A 26,957-nucleotide genomic window follows, 5' to 3' on the forward strand; every position below is an offset into this window, starting at 1 on the left:
TAGTTGGGTTTTCGAAGTAATAAGGAATTTCTAGGTTTAAAATTTATATCCTGATCTCTGACACTCTACAATTTTGACATTTTCCAAATTATTCTTTTTACTTCACTGATTTCATCTATCTATTTCCATTCTTTTTGAGAGTTCTTTATAGTTCTTAACCTTCCAATCTTTTGCAATTACGAACATTTCCTCACCTTTTTTATAGAGCTGTAAATAACTCTCTGGATTCAAAATTGCTGGAATTAGGAGCAGTATTGCCTCAACTCGTCCAAAGACCCTGTCAGGTTGTAAAAAGGTATGCCCTGGAACTGGAGAATATAGACACACGTCCCTTATATGTAATGGAGAACTTTTCAATAGCCAGAATGCAATAGCATAAATCCGACGTTTGATTTAATTTCAGTCACCACACCCATCGGCAAAGAGTCTGAGAGATGCGGTAGTCCCGTCAAATGATGTTTTAGAAAGGAAATCTGTGACGCCTGAGGCAATTTCTTTTGTCCCTCTTGCAGGTTCACCTTCATTCCATACCTAGAAAACAGGATGTCTGGTTTCTATATTTGTTACACTGTATAACACTAACACAAACCAGTGTTATCCTCTGAGAGGAATTTAGTATTTGGACCGTATGTTTGTCTACTGGATAAGAGATAAGAGAAAGTAATTTGTATTATGATGCAATTTATAGAAAATTAAATAGGCTCTACTTTGGGGATAATGAAAGTATAAAAGTTCATAAATATGAAACAATAAACGGTCGCCAGCCTAAATAGGGACATTAATTGGAAACATTTTGTTTAAGGAAATTGATATTAGTTTTCATAGCGACTTTCATTAAGACTCCCTTTCAATATCACAGTGAATACACACGAATACACGGCGATCTAAGTTGTGTGTAGCAGTAGTAAACAGTAATGCACAAACCAATAATCATAGAAAGCAAGAGTTTACCCCACTCATAACAATAATCGTTCCAATTACTATCATCACTTAAATCTGTACTGAGATTTTACTGGAGGGAACACTGACCTAAAGTTGGGCATGAAGAGATTTCTGATTTAACTGACATACAAATACCAAAAATAAAATTAGATAATACTACAAGTACACTGTTTCTATTCTCATTTATGGAAATGCATCAGATTTCTTTAGTAGCAACACTAATCCATTTATCTTTCTAATAACTGAAGAAAATAGTGGGGACCCTAAACTGACACTGTCTCACCATTGAAACTCTATAATTAATTCAGAAGTCAAGTCAAATGCAATCAAAATTAATGCTTAGTCCCACTTGGAATAGTTAATGTTTCCATCCTTTTAAACAATTTACTATACACGGAGCATTATTAACCTCCAAATTAATCGTTCATGATAGCTATCAAGGCTAAATTACGTTTCAAATAAGTTTATGTGTATTTTTCATCACCTATGGAGCACATATTTTTAGACAGTAACTTTGACACTTTCTGGCAGTGAATTTTTGAACATTTAATACACAGAAACAAATCACTAGTTACTTAGAAACAGGATACTCAGTTTTCTGCACACTTAGTAGGGGATCCAGCTTTGGTTCATAATTAGGATAAAGCTAGGGTTCAAAACACGGGTTTATAGCACTTGGAGTGTTATTGAAAACACTCACACAAATTTTCTGGTCCACGCTATAAGACATATCTGTGTGCCTGAAGTAGGAAGAAGAGTGGCGAAGTAGGTGTGAAAACCGACATGGCGGCTATCTGTACTCACAACTCTTGATATTTGAATGCTCTATACAATTTCTTCTTGACGACGAATTTTTATCGTGTTAGAGCCATTCCGTATTGCCAAGTGTACTATGCAACAACCGAATCCCCATCCGAGGCTATTTTTCATGCAAAACGGCTTCCAAATTCCTCCCTTGGTACCCTCGATGTTCACCAAGCAACGGCTAGTGACTGACTGCGTATCGTTCTCACCAAGAATCCGCCCAATTGTACCACCAAAACCACCTTTCAGATCAGGCCAAGCCACTTCCATTGCCGAGGGACTTCCCTACAGCTTTTACGTTTTACAATACAAGTTCCATAAGCATTAACCAGCATTCTTTATGAACATACATATATTACAAAATTTCATTAGTTTTGAAAATCATTAATCCTTTACAATATATAAATAAAAATTAAACTTTAACTTTCCTGTCACAAATAGATGTCCTTAAGTAACAAAGTACCAACACTTTATAATCACAGATACATAGTTACATAGAATAAATCTGTTTCTCATCGATTTTGGCGTTACAAGTGAAGTTGTGAAATGCCATTTTTCTAGTGTAATATGCCTCTTCAACATTCAGCTTTGGCTGGATTTCCTGCAATTCAAATATAATTGCTTTACATCCATCTGCCTCGAACTTTCAACCTAGGAGCTCGAAGACCAGTCACTGACTTATTTCTTTCATTTGTAAATACAGCACTTTCAGTTTCGGCACATTCTAGGGCAATAGCTGCATCTATCACTGGCAGGGAGGCCAAAACCAAAATTCAATTTGGAATTGAAAATTCTGACCAACAATGTTCATATTTAATTCACAGGAGATATAGCCTGTGGGTTATGTTCCTATTCTAATGACTTTCGGTGTCTTTCAATTTTGATAAGAATTCTGCCAGGTCCTGTCTTTTAGATTCATTTTTTGTAATCTTAGAATCAGGTCGTCTTTTATGTTAGCATGCAATAGTTACTTACATGTGTTTGTGGAATAATAATCTTCTTTGTTAAGATTAGCACATTGGAACATAAATTGCAAGTGCTTCAGAGAGTATTGGATCATTTCCTGTTTAGTAGCAGTACAGAGATACAATTGATTAAGAAGCAAAATAAAAATAAAAATAGTGCGAATCTTTAGTAAACTTGGAACTTATGTGATATTTCACTGTGACAGCTGTTGTTTTACTTTGTCACTCTCTCCACAAGCGCTGATGCTTTGGATTGCTTACATCTAGAACAAATGACATTTTTATCTTTGTATTTTTATTTGGTGTAGAAAACACACTTCCTTTCATTCTACTTAGAACCTTTACTGGGATAGAGAAGCAATTATAATGAGCCTCTCTATGTTGGCAGGAAGGATCAAAATTCATAAAATGAGAATCTTTATCAAGTGATTTGTAACAAAGAGAATATGAAAGTGCTATTTATCATGGCATTATTTACTGATGACTGTTATACCAACCGATTCTACTTTTTTTTAATAAGAAGATATTAATGGAAGATTTACCTGATTACAATTTCCACTTATCTTTCTGATTTATTCATTATTCTTTTTCTTGTTCCACGATCTTTACACTCCTCCCCTACAGTCACACCAACCTCTTCTACAGACACGTAACCTAGTACACAAAAAAAAACTGACGGTTGCTGACATGATGTACAAAAAACAACGATCTAGCTAAAACGATGTCAAACAATACCAGAAGGCAAGAATGCTGACTAAAGCCTTGAACAGCCGCAAGCGTCGACAAAATTAAACTCGGCAGTATTTCCTAAGTAGATGAAACACAAGCAAAACTGAAACACAAATGGTTGACATTATATATATTCTGAATCATTCAATCACCAGGACCAGATACAATTTGTTTGGACGACTCATAATATAGGTATTTTCTCTGTGCTACAGTATACAGACAGTCGCCATCTCATTGGTGGGTCTTGTGGACCACATAAAATACCACTTGAAACTATATCAAAGTCATTTATGTCCAAAAGTGTACAATATACGTTTTAAATTGTTGTTTCTCATATCCTCTAGCCGTTATATACAACAGTTTTTGTATTGTTTTTGATACTGGAGTAATCTATTACTTCTTATCTTATATTCTCCAAGTTTGCGAATTGCTGGTAAACTCTCTTTAGTTGCCCAATCTGCAAAATTTCCTGCTGCAAGCGTTTTAGATCAGAATATAAGTTTGTATACAACTGATTTATTGGTAAAAAACTATATTTGGTGGCATACTGCAAGGTGTCGGTGATTGAGCGACACCTAATTAACTACTTTTTTTGTCACTTTTGTCTATATAATCATAGCATCTATAGGTCTTTCATATTCTAAAATTCTAGTTACATCAGTTCCTTGAAACCACAGATTATTCTGTTAATAAATTATAGCAAGAATTTTTCCATTATTAAATGTATGCTTTGTTCACAAGATCTATGAGTGACTCCATTTGCATACAAGAAAATATATTAGATTAAGAGAAAATAAACTTTACTAAATAATTGTAAAATATAATAAATGACTTGATGGTGTCTTGAGGATTCATGCATTGATGTAATTTTTGTGCTGTTGATGTATGGATATCACTGATATTCATTATAGTTATATTCCATATCGTTAATGAAGTCTGTTATAATGAGGTAAAAACATTTAATGGTAGTAGTACATTGTTACAAAAACTAATGACTTCAAAAGCTAGTCCTACAACTGTGTAACAATAAAAATGAAATACTTTTTCTAAACCTTTTAAATTTTACGCATGAAAACAGCTCTTAACCTTTTAGAAAATAGCCTGCTAAATTATAAACAGTTTTACCATTACAAAGAGATTTATCCTGACCTTTTGCTCAAAATTAAGTATGTTACTTATATTGTTTCGCATTGACTTCATTGGTAATTGTCATAAACCCATGTTTAACTTTGCCATATTATTTCTCAAAGCGATCTCTAATTTTTGTTTCTTCAGTCATACGTAGCTGTTTCTTAATCCATATCTTCTTGGATTTTCTTGTTACAAATGTTAACTACTTTGGAGTTCCCATTGTATTTATAAAATAACAACTTTAATTAAACTGATGAAAAATTGTTCCACAAAATCTCAGTGAACCAGCCAGATGTGTGTAATTCCCTGCCATTATATTTCGGGCATTTTCAGGCGATAATGGCGTAAACGCACTTAGCTCTCGTATTTTACACCCTACCGATACATGTATGGTGGATTCATTTGTCGTTGCACACACGCTACTTGTGCGCATTCGATTCTGCTGCGCCTCGCGTCCTCCATGGTGAAAAATTGCCTCATCGATATCAGTTCAATTGTCTTTCTGCGATTTCATTACAGAACTACGCCGGCTGCGGAGGACACGAAGTTCTTCAACGTTTGGATTCCACGGTGAGTTCATTTAAAAACCACCATCCCTATTAATACGAGACTCACTGTCAGACAATCGTATTTCCACGGATTCTTTCATAATAGTACTCCAAAATTTAGACATATGGGCCACTGTTTTTCTCTCACTGAAATTCATTACATGATCAGTGGAAATACAGTGTTGGGCGAGGGCAGACTTACGAGGCTGCAGCAGGCGAGGATGCCGCTCATATTCTACGATGCGATCTTGCACAGTAAGCATCGTGTGCTCTGTATCAGATTTGCCGCATTCGCACTGACTCATATAAACACTTGCATTGCGCAGCTCTAGGTCGCCTCTGACAGATCCCAACTGCCACGAAATTTTTTCAGGAGGGCAAAAGATTTCTTTCAATTTATATATTATTAGTATGTGTCTATTTGAGCTGAAGTATTACCAATATATGGTAAATCGGCAGTAGTTTTAAAGGTGTATTGCTCTTCTTCGCTCTCTCTTTTATAGGTCTCTCTTCAGTTACTGGGATTAATACATATTCTTCAGAAATACAGTCTTCAGGAGCTCCAGTTCCATTTGAAAACAATCGGTGTAAAAGATGATGTGGGCTCGGTGGATCAAGGCCTTCCAAACACCCATCGTTTGTGCTGGATGGTGGCAACTAGCGGCCTGCCAATAAAGGTCTGTGTGAGTGGGACTTCTATATACTGATTTACCAAGAATCCCGTCGCTCTTACGTCGCACTAAGACGTCTAAAAACGGCATACAACCCTCCTTCTCCAACTCCAAAGTAAATTTTAGGTTTTTGTGTATGGAGTTCAGATTTTTTAGAAACTCTCGCACACAATACAAACCATGAGGCCAAACTATAAAAGCATCGTCAACATAACGTCAACATACTGTTGGTTTAAAAGTGGCTTAGAAGAGTGCTTGGTCCTCAAAATATTCCATAAAATGATTGGCAACCAGGGTAGACACAGTACTCCCCATGGCGACACCATCTGATTGCTCATCAAACTCGTTGTTAAATAAAAAACATGTAGAGGAGAGGGTGTGCTCAAACAGTGGTGTTATGTCAGCTCCATACCTACTGCCAATGAGATGTATTGATCCGCAAGAGGTACATTTGTTAAAAGTGAAATCCCATCAAAACTGACAAACAAGACATAACTTTGTAGTCTGGTGATGAAGTTACTAGAATTGTTTATGTGATGTAGACACGTTCTTACCATTGGATTGAGCAAAGACGCCAAGTTCTTTGCTAAGTCTTATGTGGGTGGTCCAATATCTTCACAATTGGAGGTAATGGCACTTTATAATTGCAGGTCTTCGACAATCCATACAGCCTAGGTGGAACTGAACTATTTGGTTTCAGTTTCTTAATGACCTCCTTTGGTAAGGATCTGTTGGTCAGAAGTACAGCAGTTGTCCACACCGCTCGGGTAGTAGGATCCTTATCTCTTTGGCGATGTGTTGAGTCTCTTACATTGACCTTTTTAATATAGTCCTCCCGTAGCATTAAAACAGTAGCATTACCTTTGTCGAATTTTAGTACCACTGTATCCGGATCTACTCGCAAGTTCCGGAGGGCTGCCCCCTCCATAGTCTGTATGTTGCTCTTCGGAGGTGTAGCTCTTGTCAACACACGACAAGACTCCTTGCTCACATACTCAGCTTCATCTTTAGCAAGACGGCGCTCAGCTTCAGCCAGGGAACTGACAAAGTCCAGTAGTGGTGATAAGCAAGATCTCGCCTATGGAGAGGGCGCCCCTCCCGATCTTGCGAGCAGAGCAGGATACAGTAGTACTTCAATCGGACAAAGGCAATGCTACGACTTTAATGCTATGGGAGGACAGTATTTATGGGCATTCGTCCTAGGAAGTGGAGAGAGTACTGAAACCTTTAAACGAGATATAAAAGAAGAGGTGGCCTTTAAAACTACTGCCTATTTAGCACATATTGGTAATATTTCAGCACAGATAGGCACATACCAAGAAAATTTAAAGTGAAAGAAATCTCTTGGCCTCCTGCAAAAATTTTGTTGCTGTTGGGATCTGTCAAAGACGACCTACAGCAGCTCATGATAGGTGTTTACAGGATTCCGTGTGAATGCGACAAAAGTTATATAGGACAAACGACGCTTACTGTACAGAATCAAATTGTAGAACATCAGCCGCACACTCACCTCCTTCAGCTATGTGAGTCTGCCATCGCTGAACACTGTATTTCCACTTGTCATGTAATGAATTACAATGAGACAAATATTGTGGCCCATACGTCTAACCTATCATCAGTGAATCTGTGGAAATACGAGTGTCTGACAGTGAGACTCTCATTAATAGAGACAGCCGTTTTTAATTGAATTGAACATGGAATCCAATCGTTGAAGAACTTCGTGTCCACCGCAGCCGGTGTAGTTCTGTGATGAAACCACAGGAAAACAATGGAGCTGATAATGATGCTGCCAGTTTTCACTCCCGAGGTAACGAGGGGTGGCAGAATCGCATGCGCAGAAGTAGGGTGTGCGCAACGTCAAGTGAATCCTCCATGGGTGTACTGGCAGGGTCTTAAATACCAAACTAAGTGTGTTTTCATCCGTATCACCTGAACATGTCCAAAAGACTTTGGGTGGAAATATTGTTGCAGGAAGTTACAAATATCCGGCACTTCTCTCGAAATTTTGTTGGACAATATGTACGCTGGGAAAGTTTTAAATGTAATAAAAAATTTCCTCAATGAATGGAAGATTTCCTATACTGTAAAAATTTTTAAGTGGAAATGCCAATTGATAACTTCCACACACATAAATATACAGAAGGTAGGTATTCATATGTGTGTTAAGAATGTTTGAGAAACTATATGGGAAATATATGTAATAAAGTACTTTGTGAATGTGGAAATATAATTCAACCGAATATTAGAAGAAATATTTAAGAGTTTTCAAAGATAAAAAGTAAAAACTATTGTTGGCTATGAAAAATCATAAGTGTGGTAATTCAACTAAGAAATGTATAAACTGTCAAGAAGTTAGATATTTTGATTGTTTTTAATCAAATCCCACATCTAAAAACCAGCTCTGTAGTAGATGTAAGATTTGTCTTAAGGACTATTACAAACAAAGATGGAAGAACTGAACCTTGAAAGTGCAATACATTGTTTCACAAGTCTAATATTTTACCTATTATAAATATAAGACTAAAATGGAAGATTAACTGAGAGGTTTTACAACCTTTCATTAATGATCATAGCAGAAGGAATAAATTACACGTATAAAGTAGATTTAAGAAAGATTATTTAATAAATTTAATTGTTTTACATAATTTACAACCTGCTACAAACACTTGCAGAGGGGCGTGTTATGATTTTTTCGTTCATCGTACTGCTCAACATTTAATGTCAACCTATCTCAGTACGGCGTCCGCTTGCTGTCCCTTTTCTCTGCAAGCATAAATACTTTCTAGACGACGAAAAAGCAGCGTTGAAGAAAGACATCACCTAATATCTATCCTGCACATTCCGTGCAAGCTCTAGCAGTATTTCAGGTCATGCCATCCACTACTATAAAGAAAGTTGATATTCGTCCCTTTTCAGTGGGTTTCTTTAAAACAAACTGCTGGCCAAATACTCCATATATGATTATAGATTACGCCTCAGGGAATGTTCAAAAGACCGCAAGTACACACCCTCGTAACTTTCCAACAATACAATCCCAAAACTCCAATATTTCATCAAACTCTCCGTAATTTCATTATGACTCGATTTAAATGCCCTTTTCTCAATAATTCTCCACCTTACACATAATGATCACTGGGACATTTAAGAAGACCTCAACGCATCCAAAACTGGTGAGCAGCTCTCTGAATACTGTATCACTCAAAACATATCTAAATAACCGTACATGAAACTTCATTATGCCTGCTTGGCTGATCAGTCTCATGGACATATCAGAATGATCCTTCGAGATCGTTCTTGCAGCAAATCTCGCCTAAACCAATCATTGTGCAGAAAGTAATTCACGCTTTTCTAAATGCAGCTAGTAACACAATGTTTAATATAACAAAACGAAATAAAATTAATCTTGAAAATAACTTGTAAAACGGTTGCACTTTAAACTGATATTGTGGCAGCTTCCTTAAAACAGCAATCACATCTAGACATACGTCATCAGCAATATGGCTAAAACACATCTTTCCCACATTCCAGTTATGTAATGTTCTACCTAATATAATATGAAATTCTTAACGTATGTCCCACGTACACACTCACTCATTCCCATATGTTCACACAACAACATAACAAACAGGTATTAAATTTTTACTGAATTTTTATGTACAAAATGAAAAGTAATTAAAGTTAAGAAAATAAAAATCCAAATAAATTGATTTGTTACTTTGACAACTTCACTAATAATTTCAAATGATAACAAAAGACTAACTGTTATGGTTCCTAAATGAATTTTTCACTCTGAGTACCAGATTCAGGTTTTTTTATGTAGTTTCCTGAATCTCTGAAACTGTGATATGTACACCTTGAAATTTGGAGGAGATCTTCTGTATAACAATAAATAGTATACCAAGTTTGAGAATAATCAGTTAATATTTAGTGTATTTTACTTAGATTGCCAGGTAGTATTAACTTACTGTCATTCTAAGAGACTCAGAAGCTCGTCCTTACACTGGCTAGTAGCGACAGATGTGCTATGAGTCATGGCTAAGACACAAGTTTGCTGCCTTCGGTACATTCAACCGGCTTCAACGTCTAGGTATCTTACTGCAATAAATGTAATCCTGTAATAACTTGTAATGTCACCGGCTTCCAATAATTACAAAGTAAGGTAACTCAAAGCGTGAGCTGAAGATGTTGGTGTTAAAGGATCCAGTAGATTAAAGTAATCAGATTTAATTAACGTTATTGGGTTACAATAGTTTATATTTCGTCCTGAATTGTTCCAAAAAAGTAGTTCAGGACCAAAATGTGTGAGAAATATAATTTATTTTCACAGATTTAGTGATGACGTTATTGAAAAGACTTTACCACTGAGACAAGAGACAATAGCGAGAATAGATGAAATTTATGCATTCAATAGCAAACTATATGAGATAGAGAAAGAGCACAAACCACTCAAATATGATTTACCTGAGATTAAAGAAATAAGAACGAAATTTAATGAAAAATGTAAAGCATTGTCTGTTGACTATAAAATTTTCATTAATGTTGCCAAACTCCATACTGTTGGTGAGAAAAAATGTTAAATAACGAAAGCACTAAATTCTGAGGTAGAAGTAACAAAGAAGATAACTAATTCTAGACAAGGAGATATACTGAACATAACAACAAAAAATCGAAATATGTTTTAGCCAATTTCTACACAGAACAAGTCATCCAATAATATTTGAGAAACGGTTTTGTGGACTAAAATCAGAGATATATTAACATCTAATGGGTCTGTTGGTATCGCAGATACTGCATTTGAAATTCAAATGCTAGCAATTCCTAGAGGTAGGATGCACAGAAAAATGACAAATTTAGCTGAAGAAAAGAAGACTAAAAGGTGTATAAGAAGAACTAAAAGTGACGATAGTTTGTGTTGTCCTCCAGCAGTAATCGTTGAACTAACATTTCACACAAATATTATTTTAGGTAGAGAGATAAGTAAGGGTTGAAATTAAAAAAATCATAGAAGCGGATAAGTACAAATTACAGAAACAAGTAACTGAGATATTATGCAACCAATTAGAACAATACAATGAAGCAGAATTTGCTCTAGATTGTACTAAAAATGTTGAAAAACTGTCAGATATTCAAATAAATATTTTATTTGCTGTGAATTGTAATTCTGTTGTTTATGGTGGTCCTGAGAAAGCAATCAAGATATACCTGTATAAAGATCACACACATTTTGATGTGATTACCAATATGGTTCGTTTCTTAGTATCAGTGTACTTTTGTAATAAATGTACCAAACTGAATAAAAGCAAGGCTAAAGAGAAATGGGAAACAGAGAGGAAAATCTGTATACTATGCAATGGTCAAGAACACTGTAGTCAAGAAAATATGATATATTGTGAAACGGTAACAGATGCTGATATAATGAATAATATTTAATTAATCACTTAGAGGTTTGTGGTACAGCTTATAAATTAAAAGGATGGGACATAAATGGAGCTTTAAATTAGGTATAAACAGTAATAAGTAGTTAAAATGAAGATCGCAAATATTACATGCAAAACAAATTGCAAGAAGGTGGTATTTGTGGAAGAAAATTGTGGTGTCACCTCCAGACACCGCACTTGCTTGGTGGTAGCGTTTAAATAGGCCGCGGTCCATTAGTATATGCCGGACCCGCGTGTCGCCACTATCAGTGATTGCAGACCATGCGCCGCTACACGGCAGATCTAGAGAGACTCCCTAGCACTCGCCACAGTTGTACAGCCGACTTTGCTAGCGATGGTTCACTGTCTACATACGGTCTTATTTGCAGAGACGACAGCTTAGCATAGCCTTCAACTACGTCATTTGCCACGACCTAGCAAGGCGCTATATTCAGTTACTGTAATCGGAACAGATGATATTGTAAATCATGTACCGTCAAGAGCGACGTTCCTCATTAATGGATTAAAGTTAAGTATCAAACTATTTACGTCCCCTTTCTGAATTCTCATTACTTGTCATGTTTCAGACCTCATGTCAGTATAGTTCTTCCCTCCTCACGCCAACCGGCGTGAGCTAAAATGCATGCACTTCGGTCTCCTCTCTGTCAACACAACAAAAACTTTGTAAGGATTTTAATGAAAGGTTATCCAAAGTGTAGTAGGGATGGTTGTTATATTAATGGAAGTGAAAGATTTTTACGTTTACCATTGCTCGGAATGTAGAAAAATTGTTGCAAGGGAACAGTTTGAGGGTTGTGAAGATGGTTTCCCTATGAGAGTGAATTCTACCTACAAGAAAGGTACACATGGTTTCATTATGAAGCTTAACAAGAAATTGGTATACAAATTCCAAATTTCATAATAGCTCACAATTTTAATTGTGATACTGTCTGTAAATTGAAGACAAATAACGAATTTTTAAGATGGATAATATCTGGTGAAAACAGGAATTCTACATGGATTGCTCACTATGCAAAAGTTTGATTGCTAGTTTCTTTTGAAGACCTGTGTTGAAAATACAATAAGGCATATTCCATCTACACAGGAACTAAACTGATGTTTCTGCAGATAAAACAGTTAGGATTGTAATCTATAGATAGCATTAATTTTGTATGAGGCCCTCTTAGTAATTTTCCAAAAACATTTGATTTGAAAGAAATGAACAAATGCTACTTTCCACATTTGTTCAGTACATAGGATAATGAAAATTATATTGAACCATTTTCTAAATCTCAGTATTATTGTGTTGACACAATGAAACTGAAAGATAGGCAAGTATTCCTCAAATGACACACCCAGAGTTAAGGCAAATTATGTGTTCAGTACAAAGTGAGAAATGAATGGGTATTGTGATTCTGATTTACATATTAAGAGAAGACGTTGCTTAGAATCAAGAAAACAACATCGAGGAATAGGAAATATTTGTCCATTCTGTCATTTAACGATTGCTACAACTTGTATGGCTACACATACATCTAAAGATATGTCTAAAAATACGATAGCTGTATTGTATTAAGAAAGGAAATTATGCCAAAGAATCCAGAGCTTAGTTAAACAGTTTAAAAAATAATAATATTGTACATGTTTTAATGGTGGTGAAGTAAGAATAGCTTGGGTATAGGCAGATGGTGTTGATAAAGAAACAAATACTGTTTATCAATATCATGGTTGTTTTTGGGATAATTGTACAAATGATTTAAAGGAGAGATAACTAACAATAAAAATAAAGAAGCAATAGATGACCCTTGCTGGAAGAGTTTAACAAGTTCAAAGGTACGAAATGTGGGTTATACTTCACTAGAGAGGTGACAATAGGATTGGATTAACTCAACATTGCATAAAGAAATTAAAACAGTTACCTAAAGTAGTCAAACCACTGAATTTAGTATTTCCTTTTTATGGTGGTCGTACAAATGCAATAAAATTTAGAGCTGTAGCTGACGGTGTTAACATAGAAAGAAAGTTTGATAATGTGTGAAGTCTTTCCCCAACTGTAAAGTATGATAGTTTTTCTCACAAACAACATTAAATATAAAAATATAAACGAAGATATTAGACTAAAAATGGTATGACTTTGTAAAAAGTAAAGTACTGGCACCTAGAGGATTCTAGCATTCACATTTTCCTGTAAGAATGAAGATCAAAAAAATTTAAATAGTTGTTTTCTTTGTGAGTTAAATGTGCAGAAGAAAAATAAATAAATAATATCCCTATGGTGAATTCTGAAGTTTTATTGGAACTTGGGTAACAGATGAAGTGGAAAATGGATAAATAATTTTAGATGTCTATCATGTCTGGTATTTTGAAATTAAATGCAACTGGTTGCCTAAAAATCATGTGGAAGACTTTATGAAGATAAAGTTAGAAACTAGAAATAGGAAAGACGATTTTAAAAGCAAAGATGAATACATAAATGCCGTGAGAGATAAATTAAGTTTTCTATTGAATAAAGAAAAGATAAAAGAAAAGCCAGGAGAACGAGATGTTTCTAACATTTGTCTTTATTCTTTATGGTGATATTTTGGCAAAACTATACGCTCTCTGAAGTCGAGATTTGTCACATCTCATAAGGAACATACAGCTCTGTATGCATATAGTCGTGTATATTGTACTTTATAAATGAGTGGACTAAGCATTTTGAAGCACGCTTGGTGATATTGGACACCATCAGTGACCTACATCGACTTCATCGCCGCAATAGCGCCTGGCAGTTAGGATTAATGTAGGCGACTATGCACACCGGTATGGGAAACAGTTAAATGCTCTTGATACTTTGATTGGAGCCAAATCGCCTGCACATACCATACTGGTTGACAACAATGATCTAAATGAATCGGTGGAGTAACTAGTTTCATTGCTAGTTTCAAAAGTTTCTTTCCTTTCTTGGGGCCTTTGTCCCACTGCAACATGCGGTCGGCGATGTTGCTATTGATTTGGTGGTGTTAGTTGCAGAGGGTGTCCGGATGCCCTTCGTGCCACCACCCCGAACCCACTGGTATGGAATCAGTGTACCCCAGCTGTTTGCGTCTAGTGTAAGCCATGGAAGAGTGGAAATGTGTTCTAATGTCAGAGAGTCGTGTAACTGAGGCAGAACGTGAGGACCAGCACAGTATTCACCTAGTAGGATGTGGAAAACCGCCTAAAAACTACTGGCCAGCATACCAGCCCTCATCGTTAATCAGCAGGGTGGATTAGATCTGGGGCCGGCGTGCCTACCCGATTCCACGAAGCAGCGCATTAGCGCTCTCAGCTACGCTGGCAGGTGCTAGCATCAAAAGTGATGTGTAATAATTGACATGTTAATGATATAATATCTATCGCAGAGGAGCTCCATGATCGATATTTATTGCATGAAATAATGATGGATGTCGAAAATAAAGTGATTGATTTTATTTGGAGGTTAACGTAAAATATGTAACCGCTCAATGACAGTGAGCGACATGGCAGTTTCATATCCAGATTAGTATCTCGCATGTCGCTGTAAATATGCAAAGTTATGGACGAACCATTCATTAACATCATCATGAAATAAGGTGAGGCTAGTCACCAATGCATTTCATTGGACTCAGCAAAATTTTAAATGTGTTGGCAGGCATTGGTAAATATGTATTTACTGACAAATTGATTTGTTCGTCAGAACATGTCACAACTTGGTGTGGGTTGTCTGTGAGGAAAAAGCGTACATGCACATTTGTGAAGTCAGCCAAATACAGTATTAATAATCGCTCCCCACAAAAAGACGCCTGCACTCCTGTGTTTAATACACTACAATATTTAGTTTTCACATACAAAGTCACTGTGTTTGGTTACAGTTTGTGAACGGCTTATGTAAGCTGCCCGACGGCCATTGTTCGTTGGTAACACTCATTTTCGCCTAGTCACCGAAATTAAGCAATGTTGGGCATGGATAAAACTAGCATGGGTGAACATCTAGGAAAATCCAGGTGCCTTTGGTCATAATGAAACCCAAATCTTCAAAGTGGCGTACAATTGAAAGACTAGCTCCAGGGCGTGGTATCACACAGCTTCTTTTATTTTCAGAAGTGACCGTGAAAACCATACAGTCACTCAAGGATGATCACATTACAAATATTTAAAACTTGAGAGGTATGAATGTATTCATTGCTTGAAATGTTTCTTTTTCAGTGTAGCAGTCTATCTGGTTGTTACGTTGAAGATGTAGTATTCATACTGTATACAGTTTAACCACAAAATCCAAATTGACTGCCATTTCAATTTTAATAAGGCAGACATGGCTGTCAAAAATTTGTTAGATAGTTGAGGTATCTCAAATACTTGCTGAAATTATAACTACATATAGTTTGCAGTAGATCCCATTCAAATAAGCGTTGAAGAAAAACTGGAATGTGTATTAAATTCATACGTTTCCACTGCATGAAAGTGTAAAATATTAAACGAATGGTGCTGTGAGTAAAGGCTAGCTATGATTTACTGTATGAGAAAAAAATATACATATAATAAAAGATATAGTGTTGTTTTCTTTTTCACTGTCATTCACTGTCTAATGCAGTGAAATGTTGTTTTGTCATTAAAGTTAACGTTACAGGCAGTGAGAGGGAGAGAGCTAGAGACAGAGAGAGAGAGAGAGAGACAAAAAGACAGAGAGCAGGAGAACTTTCATTGAGGCAGTAAGAGGGTAGGAATTTGGTGAGTGTGTTGACGATGAGGCAGATGTGGAAATGTAGTATATTATGTTTTATTTTGTTTGCCCACATGTGAGATGAAAATTAATGACTAAGCAATACATAATTTACAATGGTGGCACTTTAACCATGTGTGTGTGTGTGTGTGTGTGTGTGTGTGTGTGTGTGTGTGTGTGTCTAATGACAATATGCCAACATACGCTGTTCAGGTGAAGAAGGAGTTGTAGTAACTATGAAATTCTGTAGCACCAACGATAGTAACAATTTACGAAATTCATGAAAAGATACTGAAGTAATTCTTCATAATGGTTTTGAAAATACCTTTATTGTAGAACGGTAACAATTAATTTGATGATTGCGTAATGTAAAGCGTATATAAATTTTTTATGTATAAATGCTGTGGTATAACAGGATACTCATGAATATCGCTCAAAATTATTAGATACTTTTGAACATACTGGGGTATGCATACCGATTGGTGTGTTTCAGTTTAGGTATAAAAAATTAGGTTGAGAGTGGCGGTTTTCATTTAATAGACGCTATTTTTTGTTAAATTTTCCCACCAACGCCATCAAGGTACCTTACATTTCCCGACGACTCCACACTGTATGGTTTTTTAAATTTACAATAAGCGCAGTCTTGTATTTTTAAATTTCATGCAACGTGACGTAATAGAAAATTTTTTTACTGGTTGTGGAATCGCGATGATGATGTCAGAGACGAAGGGTCGTGGCTAGTGACGTCATTGATAGGGCATTGCTCGGAGCACGTGATAGCACAAACTTAAACAAAGTGCGCTGTTAAGCACAAGGCTTTACTATTTCCATCCTACACGTTTCGGTCACTTTAATGTGACCACTGAGTACGTTCAACATCAACATGAAGTAACAACACCACATATGACTTCTGGCAGCACTGGCAGTGAAGTTGTACTAAACAAGTTAGGGGGACGTGGAAAACAGTATATACGTTCTCCTAATGCCGAAACTGAGCGATATCTGACGTCCAGAGGGGTATAATAACTTTCCTCCTGGTCAGGGGTGGAAACGTTTCCTAAACGGCTAATTCTGTAAATTGTTCGCTTGCTACCATGGTTAAAGTATATTGTGGATGGCAAAATGGCGCTGTCCAAAATTGGAGCCTAGGCAACTGTGTGAAACTATGTGACATAGACGACAGGAGTGAATGACGGTTGTGTGTGAGTGAATAGAGGTGCTAACACTGAGTAACTGACCAACCAGATTAGCCAACGATGCTACATGTGGGTCTCCACTACAGGCGCATGGTCCATGCACCCACGCTCTCGGCCTTTCAGTGGCTATGATGTCTCGAATTTGCATTCCAGCTTTGTTCTAGTCCTTGAGTGTTCTCGTAGTTCTGGAAAACACAGTGGATCAACATGTGCATGCGTCTATCCTTATGAACCGTGTTCACCATTACATTCAGTGGTTTTGTTTTCAGCTTAGTGGCAACTATCAGCAGGACCATGCAACGAATCACACAGTGTACTTGTGTGGTTCGACGTGCACCACAGTCAGTTAAACTTATTTTTCAGGGCACCAGACTGTCCAGATTTAAACCAAATCGAGAATCTGTGAGACCTACCCATTTGAGGAGTGGATCACTTAGATCCACAGCCGAAACAAATATCATAGATGGAAACGGCACTATAGTCGACATGGCTCGACATCCATGTCGGTACATTCCAGAACCTCACTGACTCTATTGCTGCATGTTTCTTTGAGAAATTTTCTGGAAAAGGTGATTATTCAGGCTTTTGTCACAATATGAGTGTACAGTATATATGGCTTTCATCCCAGTACACAATTCTATGTTTTCTCGAGTAAACCTTTTGCAATGTTACCACAGGGACCTTTTCTAAGTATTCTTGTGAAAAACGTTAACCTCGGGGCTAATATTTTCCAGTATAAAACTGCAAATTTCGTCCACATGTTGTCCATTGATTCCTGGGCTTTTCGATTGTGTTGATTTCTTTGGACATTGCGATACTATAAATTTCCTATTTATATGCAGATATATTAGTAAATAAAACTACATATTAACAATGTGTTAGTGCCATAACTGTATACATGGGGGCCATGTCGATTGGTGGTACCGATGTCGTGGGGCTTGTTCTACGAGTAAATATTAGGCAATACTTTTGCAGGAGTTTCTTACAATGCGCGTGGTTGTGTTGATCTATAACGCTATGAACAATTTGCTGATAGCCTGCATTTCCAAACTCTCTTTCCACACTTGTTACATTGCCATTTAAATGTTTAAAAGAACTAAATACAAATCTTTACATTTCCTGTAAATATAAAGGACAAGGTTTTAAAAGTATAGATAGTATCTTACGAACAATCAAATTACTGTGAAATATGTTGCAGTGTTGAAACAACATGTCTTGAACTCGTAAAATGGTGAATGATAAAAAGTTTCTATTGGTCCCCAGAATTATAAAATGAATTTCCTTTAAAAAGAAAAAAGCCATTGATCTAAGTGACAAAATTCTTAACAGTAGAAAATCACGGTTTAGATGTTACGATTTGTCATCCCCAAGGTTATGGCAATGCAGCTGTTAGGAGCGATGTATGTTGAAGAGTACACGTTACTGTAAAAGAAAGAAAAGAATAAGGTCCTTTTCGTAGGATGCGCTGATCATTCAGTTAATTAATATGGCCATCACTATTTTGCACAAAATGAATCCTCTGTAACATATTTCGGAAACACATAGTATTTTTCACAATTTTTTTCTGATTCGACTAGCCGCTTACAAGTTCTTAATAAATACCGCTAAACATCTCTTAAAAGACCCTCTAGAACCAGTCAGAGTGCTCATTGCACTACAATAAAAGTTCAAGAAGCAAATTTTGAGTGAGTTCTCACTACACTTGAAGAATTATATGAGCAACAAGAAAATTTAGACATCTGAGACTCTGTACAAAATTTTATGCCAGCTGCATGTAATTTCACAACTGTTTGCTACCTTTACATTTGAAATAAAGTATTAAAAAAAGTAAATTGTACTAAGGTTTCATTGGAAAGTAATGGTTTGATTCTTAATCAGTTAGCTATGAAAATAGACACACTTCTTCTTTATACGGAACAAATATTAGATCATATTATAGAGGAGGCAATAGGCCTTTTTACGAAATATGTTGGACAAATGTAAAACAGAAAGGAGAATCCACCGTAAAATAGGAATGTCTGATGAATTTGCCACGGGTGCAAGACACACACTGAAACCACATCTTCTAAGCAATTCTGTATTTAACTCCAAATCAGATTCAAGTCCATCAAGATGCCTCATTTTTCGAAGCTATGCAACCAAATACATTGTTTTGGTAAAATACAGAGGAATGAAATCAGTTGTTTCAAAATTTCCTCGTTTTCTATGATGAGTTATCAGACACGAACTCGTCTTTCCAATAATGAGGCAGAGGAGACACTGAAAAAAGATAATCGCTACAAATCCTTATTGGGTATGTGTATACTTGCTGAAATTCATCGCGGAATGGGATTTTACAGATTCAAGACTTATGTTCGCTCTAAAAGTATTTACGCCAATTTGTGTATCTGTTGCGTTGTGTGAGAGGAGCTTTAGTACACTCAAATTAACTAAAAACCATCTTTGGTCAACAGTGAGTATCACGAGGCTATATATTCATGCCATGTTCACAACTAAACATTGGGTGACACAGAATGAAAATTTTTCAAGCAGTGATTTTGGAGTCTATAGCTGTCAAACCTGGAAAGAAATTGTAAGTGTATGTATCTCTGTTTAGTAGTGAAGCTCCTGAAGAATTTACGGTAATAGTTAATGAGTAGTACTATACATTAATGTATTATGTATAAAAAAGAATGTAATTATACAGAAGGAAAGCATCTCCCTCCTCATAATGCTTTTTAATTATAAATGTAGATGTAGTTCCTGTCATCCCCTATATATCCAGAGATAACGCTACAAATTTCGATTACTTACTCTACATAAATACAGAGTATCCTGTTTTCACATTTCATCCATGTATGTTTACTATTTTTACATATATGGATTTTCCTAAGTGTTCCATATTTTCCTATATTATTCATGGTTTCCAGTTTACCACATTTGTTATACTGATCATATGAGAGCGTGCTGAAAGTAATACCTCGGAACTGTTCATCTGAAAACTCTTAACGAGCTTTTTAAATGACACGAATGCTATAAACACTCTGCATCTTTATTCTTCATGTCTACATATTCATTTCTCAACATATTCACCCGGACACATTTCTTCCAACAAGGGACCAGTTTTTTGATACCGCCCTGTAGAATATTTTACTTCGTGTGTGTCACGTTGTGAAAAACATGTCCTTCTGCTTTGCTGAATCGACCTGTCATTTCGTTTGCGATGTGTGTGTTATGGTTTGTGGCTGACACTTTATTTAAAATAAAAAGCTAAGAATTTTGTAGGTCTTCGATGGTTCCAGTTTGGGTTCCTGGCCTCCCACCATCCTCCTTAAGGGAGAGTTGCGATTGGATGGGTGATTTGCTGCTGTGGTTGCCGCCACTCACCGCTGGAATTGTTTTCCGCATCGGCAGGGGGTCGTCTCATAGTGCATGATAACCCGTCTTACCCGGGCGAGATCTGCGGCCTAACTGAAAACATTCAGCTGGTTGCACCGATCTCATCGCGTAGCTGGAGAGTGTGGCTGTGGTGCGCGCTGCCCTCCACGGGAGTCACCCCTCCAGTGCACCAGCTGACGCACCTATTGTGCTGTGCCATAATTTAATTAATTTAGCTTAGAAAAAGAGTAACTGTTTACATTATCTCAGTAGGGATATTAAAGAACTTCTTGCTAGATTATACTCGAGGCTGAGCGCTGCTTGCGTTTCCGTTTATTCAGTGTAACCATTGACATGACAAGACTATTATAAGGTTTCCATAGGGCTTTTTAGTATTTTAGGCAAATTTTGCAAATCGGTGTATTCACTAGTTCCTCAGTCTCTTGCTTCCTGACTTACCAGTCGTGGTACTCTCTCTCTCTCTCTCTGTGCCAATTTCTGGCTGTTACTAATCCTAGGCCCCGTAAATGTATTGTGCTGTTCCTTATTACGTCTAACTAATTGTATAAAGATTCATCTAGTGTCATAAATGCGTGTTTCACTAACTCTGTTTCTACTGCATCGTGGAGGACACAACGGGTGTCAATGGGGGCACGTCGAGAATCCACCGAAGCCCCTTGTTCTATATTAGTTTCAGCTTTTGGATGTTGGAGCAGGACGTTACACCCGACATTGAAGATCCATAAATTTGTGGTGGTAGGACTGTAGTCTTGCTAAGAGTGCGTTTTGTTTCCAATGTCAACTGCATGCTAAGGAAAAAGGGAAGCAGGGGCTTAACTGTGCTCGTGGCTTGCTCCCTCTTCTCACTGATGTGCTAATAGAAAAACAGTTTTTGTCGAGTGTTACGCCTAGGTATCTCAAGGAGTGGCTCCATTGTAATTCTTTTGCGTTCAGTGACAAGCGCTATTTAAAATCCGAGAGGTTTAGGGAAAAGCAGAGGCTGCAATTTTACCTGCGTTATGTGTCGTTTTATTATCTGAGCAGCAGTTTTCTACCATAACTAGCTGCGTTTCTAGGTGCATTATGTTAGAAGGGTGCTGACCAGGCACTTGTGAAAAGGGCTGTGCCAAACATAATTGTGCGATTCGTACAATTGGTGACTGGGTAACGTCGTTTGCTTATATGTTGAAAACAGTTGGCGTAACTACCGAGCCTCGTAGGATTCCATGCCTCAGAGACTTTCTTAAGGGGCGTTTCCCGTCCACTTCTATATCAAATGCTCTGTTTCTCAGGAAGCAGTAGATGAGTTTGATATACACGTCATAAATTACAGTTTTCTATTTTAGCTTGAAGATCACGCTGTCGAGCCAAAAGTTGTCATAAGCATTCTCCTAGCCCAGGCTGCACTGTGGAGTTCGTGTATTTCAAATTGTGCGTTACGTGCTCAGTGAGCTGGAGTGCTTGAAGACCTGGAAAGACTTTACCTAAGAACAAGAACGATTTGGACAGAATCAACCATGATTTACAAGATCCGGGAGGTCGCAGAGGGTGGGCTTAATGGTAGTTGGGAGCTCCAATGACAGGCGCGTAATGGGGCCCCTTAGGGATATGGCAGCAAGAGAGGAAAAGAAAACCAATGTACACTCTGTGTGCATACCGGTGTGAGTCATTCCAGATGTGGAAAAGGTCCTTCCGGTTGCCATGGAGGGTACAGGGTGCACGCATCTGAAGGTGGTCGCTCATGTCGGCACCAACGATGTGTGTCGCTATGGATCGAAGGAAATCCTCTCAGGCTTCCGGCGGCTATCTGATTTGGTGCAGACTGCCAGTCTCGCTAGCGGGATGAAAGCAGAGCTCACCATCTGCAGCAGCGTCGACAGGACTGACTGCGGACCTTTGGTACAGAGCCGAGTGGAGGGTCTGAATCAGAAGCTGAGACGGTTCTGCGACCGTGTGGGATGCAGATTCCTCGACTTGCGCCATAGGGTGGAGGGGTTTCGGGTTCGGCTGGATAGGCCAGGAGTCCACTTCACGCAGCAAGCGGCTACAGGGGTAGCAGGGGTTGTGTGGCGTGCACTGGGAGGTTTTTTAGGTTAGATGACCTCGGGCAAGTACAGAAAGGGCGGCAGCCTCAAAAGGTGGGGGGAAAAGTCAGGTCATGCGGGGGCCAAGCAGCAATCGGTATTGAAATTGTAAACTGTCGAAGGTGCATTGATAAAGTACTGGAACTTCAAGCGCTAATAGATAGCACCGAAGCTGAAATCGCTATAGGTACAGAAAGCTGGCTGAAGCCAGAGATAAATTCTACCAAAATTTTTACTAATGCACAGACGGAGTTTAGAAAGGATACATTGCATGCAACCGGTGGTGGCGTGTTTATCGCGGTTAGTAGTAGTTTATCCTGTAGTGAAGTGGAAGTGGATAGTTTCTGTGAATTATTATGGGTGGAGTTTACACTCAACAACCGAGCTAGGTTAATAGTTGGCTCTTTTTACCGACCTCCCGACTCAGCAGCGTTAGTGGCAGAACAACTGAGAGAAAATTTTGAATAGATTGCACATAAATTTTCTTAGCATGTTATAGTCTTAGGTGAAGATATCAATTTACCAGATATAGACCGGAACACTCAGATGTTTAGGACGGATGATACGGACAGAGCATCCGATTGACATTTTACTAAGTGCACTATCAGAAAATTACCTCGAGCAATTATATAGAGAACCGACTCGTGGAGATAACGTCTTGGACCTACAGATAAAAAACAGGCCCGAACCCGAAGTGCAGAACAGGGAATCAGTGATCAGAAGGCCGTTGCAGCATCCCTGAATATGGAAGTTACTAGGAATATAAAAAAAGGGAGGAAGGTTTATCTGTTTAGCAAGAGTAATAGAAGGCAGATTTCAGACTACCTAACGAGTCAAAACGAAAATTTCTGTATCGACACTGACAATGTTGAGTGTTATTGGAAAAAGTTTAAAGCAACTGTAAAATGCGTTTTAGATAGGTATTGCCGAGTACATTTGTGAGGGACGGGAAAAAACCCACTGTGGTTCAACAACAAAGTTCGGAAAATACTGGGAAAGGAAAGAGAGCTTCACTGCAAATTTAAACGCAGCCAAAACCTCTCAGACAAACAGAAGCTAAACGATGTCAAAGTTAGAGTAAGGAGGGCTATGCGTGAAGCGTTCAGTGAATTCGAAAGTAAAATTCTATGTACCGACTTGACAGAAAATCCTAGGAAGTTCTGGTCTTACGTTAAATCGGTAAGTGGCTTGAAACAGCATATCCAGACACTCCGGGATGATGATGGCATTGAAACAGACGATGACACTCGTAAAGCTGAAATACTAAACACCTTTTTCCAAAGCTGTTTCACAGAGGAAGACTGCACTGCAGTTCCTTCTATAAATCCTCGCACAAACGAAAAAATGGCTGACATCGAAATAAGTGTCTAAGGAATAGAAAAGCTACTGGTATCACTCAACAGAAGGAGGTCCACTGGACCTGACGGGATACCAATTCGTTCTACACAGAATACGTGAATGAACTTTTCCCCCTTCTAACAGCCGTATACCGCAAGTCTCTAGAGGAACGGAAGGTTCCAAATGATTGGAAAAGGGCACAGGTTGTCCCAGTCTTCAAGAAGGGTCGTCGAGCAGATGCGCAAAACTATAGACCTATATCTCTGACGTCAATCTATTGTAGAATTTTAGGACATGTATTTTGCTCGCGTATTATGTCGTTTTTGGACACCCAAAATCTACTCTCTAGGAATCAACATGGATTCCGGAAACAGCGAACGTGTGAGACCCAACTAGTTTTTATTTGTTCATGAGACCCAGAAAATATTAGATACAGGCTCCCAGGTGGATGCGATTTTCCTTGACTTCCCGAAGGCGTTCGATACAGTTCCGCACTGTCGCCTGATAAACAAAGTAAGAGCCTACGGAATATCAGACCAGTTGTGTGGCTGAATTGAAGAGTTTTTAGCAAGCAGAACACAGCATGTTGTTATCAATGGAGAGACGTCTACAGACGTTTAAGTAACCTCTGGTGTGCCACAGGGGAGTGTTATGGGACCATTGCATTTCACAATATATATAAATGGCCTAGTAGATAGTGTCGGAATTTCCATTCGGCTTTTCGCGGATGATGCTGTAGTATACAGAGAAGTTGCAGCATTAGAAAATTGTAGCGAAATGCAGGAAGATCTGCCACAGATAGGCACTTGGTGCAGGGAGTGGCAACTTACCTTTAACGTAGACAAATGTAATGTATTGCGAATACATAGAAAGAGTGATCCTTTACTGTATGGTTATATGACAGCTGAAGAAACACTGGTAGCAGTTACTTCTGTAAAATATCTAGGAATTATTTGAAGTGGAATGATCATATAAAATTAATTGTTGGTAAGGTGGGTACCAGGTTAACATTCATTGGAAGACTCTTTAGAAAACGTAGTACATCAACAAAAGAGGTGGCTTACAAAACACTCATTTGACCTATACTTGAGTATTGCTCATGAATGTGGGATCCGTTCCTGATCGGGTTGACGGAGGAGATAAATGTAGATGTAGATGTAGAGGCTCACATTGATCCTGTTCAAAGCCATTCTTTCAATCGTTTTCTCCACAGTGGGGAGTAAGTTGACTGGGCAGGGGTTTGCCTGTAGTTTTGATAATTTTCTTGACTTTGGGATTCTAACAACTTTCAACAACTTCCAGCTGCCAGGGAAATGGTGAATTGGCATACAACCACTTTTTATTAATCTTAACAGGCGTAGTAGACTCAGAGGCAAGTGTTTGTGGTGTAGTTTTGAAATTTTGTCTCCCCCTGGGCGGATCTGTCCTTTCAGCATGCTACAACATCTTTCACTTCGGAACATGTTGTGAGTTTTGGTTCCGTCTGTCCGATGTTCTCACAACATTCCAGTAAGACTTCAGTAATGTGACTGAGGTTACGCTGTTCCACTGTAGTGAAGTCGATCTGTGCTGTTCTGTTCTCCCCCTCGTATGTGTCCACATACCGTTCGGGTTTTGATAAGGCGTCGGGAGCAATTTCCTCGGTTCCTTGCATTTCATTTTTGCCTTGGAACTGCTATGGAATGTTTTTAACAATCTGCCACTCGTCTTGTGAAAAGAGTCAGACTCTCGCGGTGACTTGAAAGTATTGTGGTTTTGCCGTGATTTGACGCATACTGTATTTTCTTCGTGAGGTACTGCACAGCATCATCCATATTTTTCTTCGAAGAACGGCCTGTTTTTTCACTTACTGTGTCGGTGAGGACCCTGCGACATTGGTCTGGGATTGGTGTGGATGATCGGTCTGCGAACCTTGGACTCTCTTGGGATTGTCGAAGCCACGTTCTCTCCTCTACTTGCCCCACTTCATTACTGTCAATGTGAAGTCTTTGAGTGCTTTCTTTACATTTTTTAAACATATGAAAACGGAGTGGAGAGAAACCGGTACCATAGGAGAATGATCGATAACACCGAACCGATGGCTTCAGATTATTGCAGCTGTCGCAGCACGCATGTGTGGTCTAGCTTTGTTAAGCTGAAGGAGAGGGTGTTATATATCTGGAGTCGATGAACTCTTCGAGTCGAAACTGGATTACATCACAGGACATGAATTCTTAATATCTATACTAAATACTAAGACAGAGAACTAGTTACAGACATGTTTTTAAACGAAAATAGATCAGATATCAATTAATTTACAGTACCGCAGACCTATCCATGAAAGTAGAGCTGTTCAGGATTCGTTTCAGGACGAAGACAGGAAAAAGCTAATGGTGACTGTTCCACGATCGCCAAACATCATACCAACAGAGAATATGTAGGCAGAGGTTTCGAGGTTATAGCCACATTGACTTACAAATTGCAAGTGAAAATGTATGTGAATTTCTAAGGGACCAAAGTGCTTAGGTCATCGATCCCTAGACTTACACATTACTTCAACTAACCTGTGCTAAGAACAGCACACACAACCATGCCCGAGGGAGGACTCGAACCACCGGAGAGAGGTACCGCTCCGCCGATGACATGACGCCTCAAACCGCTGGCCACTCCGCGTGGCAAATTGCAAGTGACATTTGGACGAATATAGAAGACGCTTGCTACTAGTAGGTATGCCATTATGTACTTAGCAGAATCAGGGCCAGTGTTCCTTTGAGAACTACTTCGTAATGCGGGTGTACGTGTTGGTTGATATAGGCATACTCTTCAGTAAAAGCGATACAGTCGATAATCTCATAATGAGTCAAGCGTTGCCTTAATCATATCACTGTAACAAGCAACTATTACCTATCAGTCTGCTTCTCACAGTTCTTGCACTGCGTTGTTGTCCAACAGACACTCGTTACCTCACTCACAGGATACAATGGTTGTGTGTGTGTGTGTGTGTGTGTGTGTGTGTGTGTGTGTGTTTGTTTGTTTGTTCACATCACCATGAAGTGTTTTAATGCTGTGTCAAGTT

This window comes from Schistocerca gregaria, chromosome X (genome assembly GCF_023897955.1).
Source record: "Schistocerca gregaria isolate iqSchGreg1 chromosome X, iqSchGreg1.2, whole genome shotgun sequence".
Lineage (NCBI taxonomy): Eukaryota > Metazoa > Arthropoda > Insecta > Orthoptera > Acrididae > Schistocerca > Schistocerca gregaria.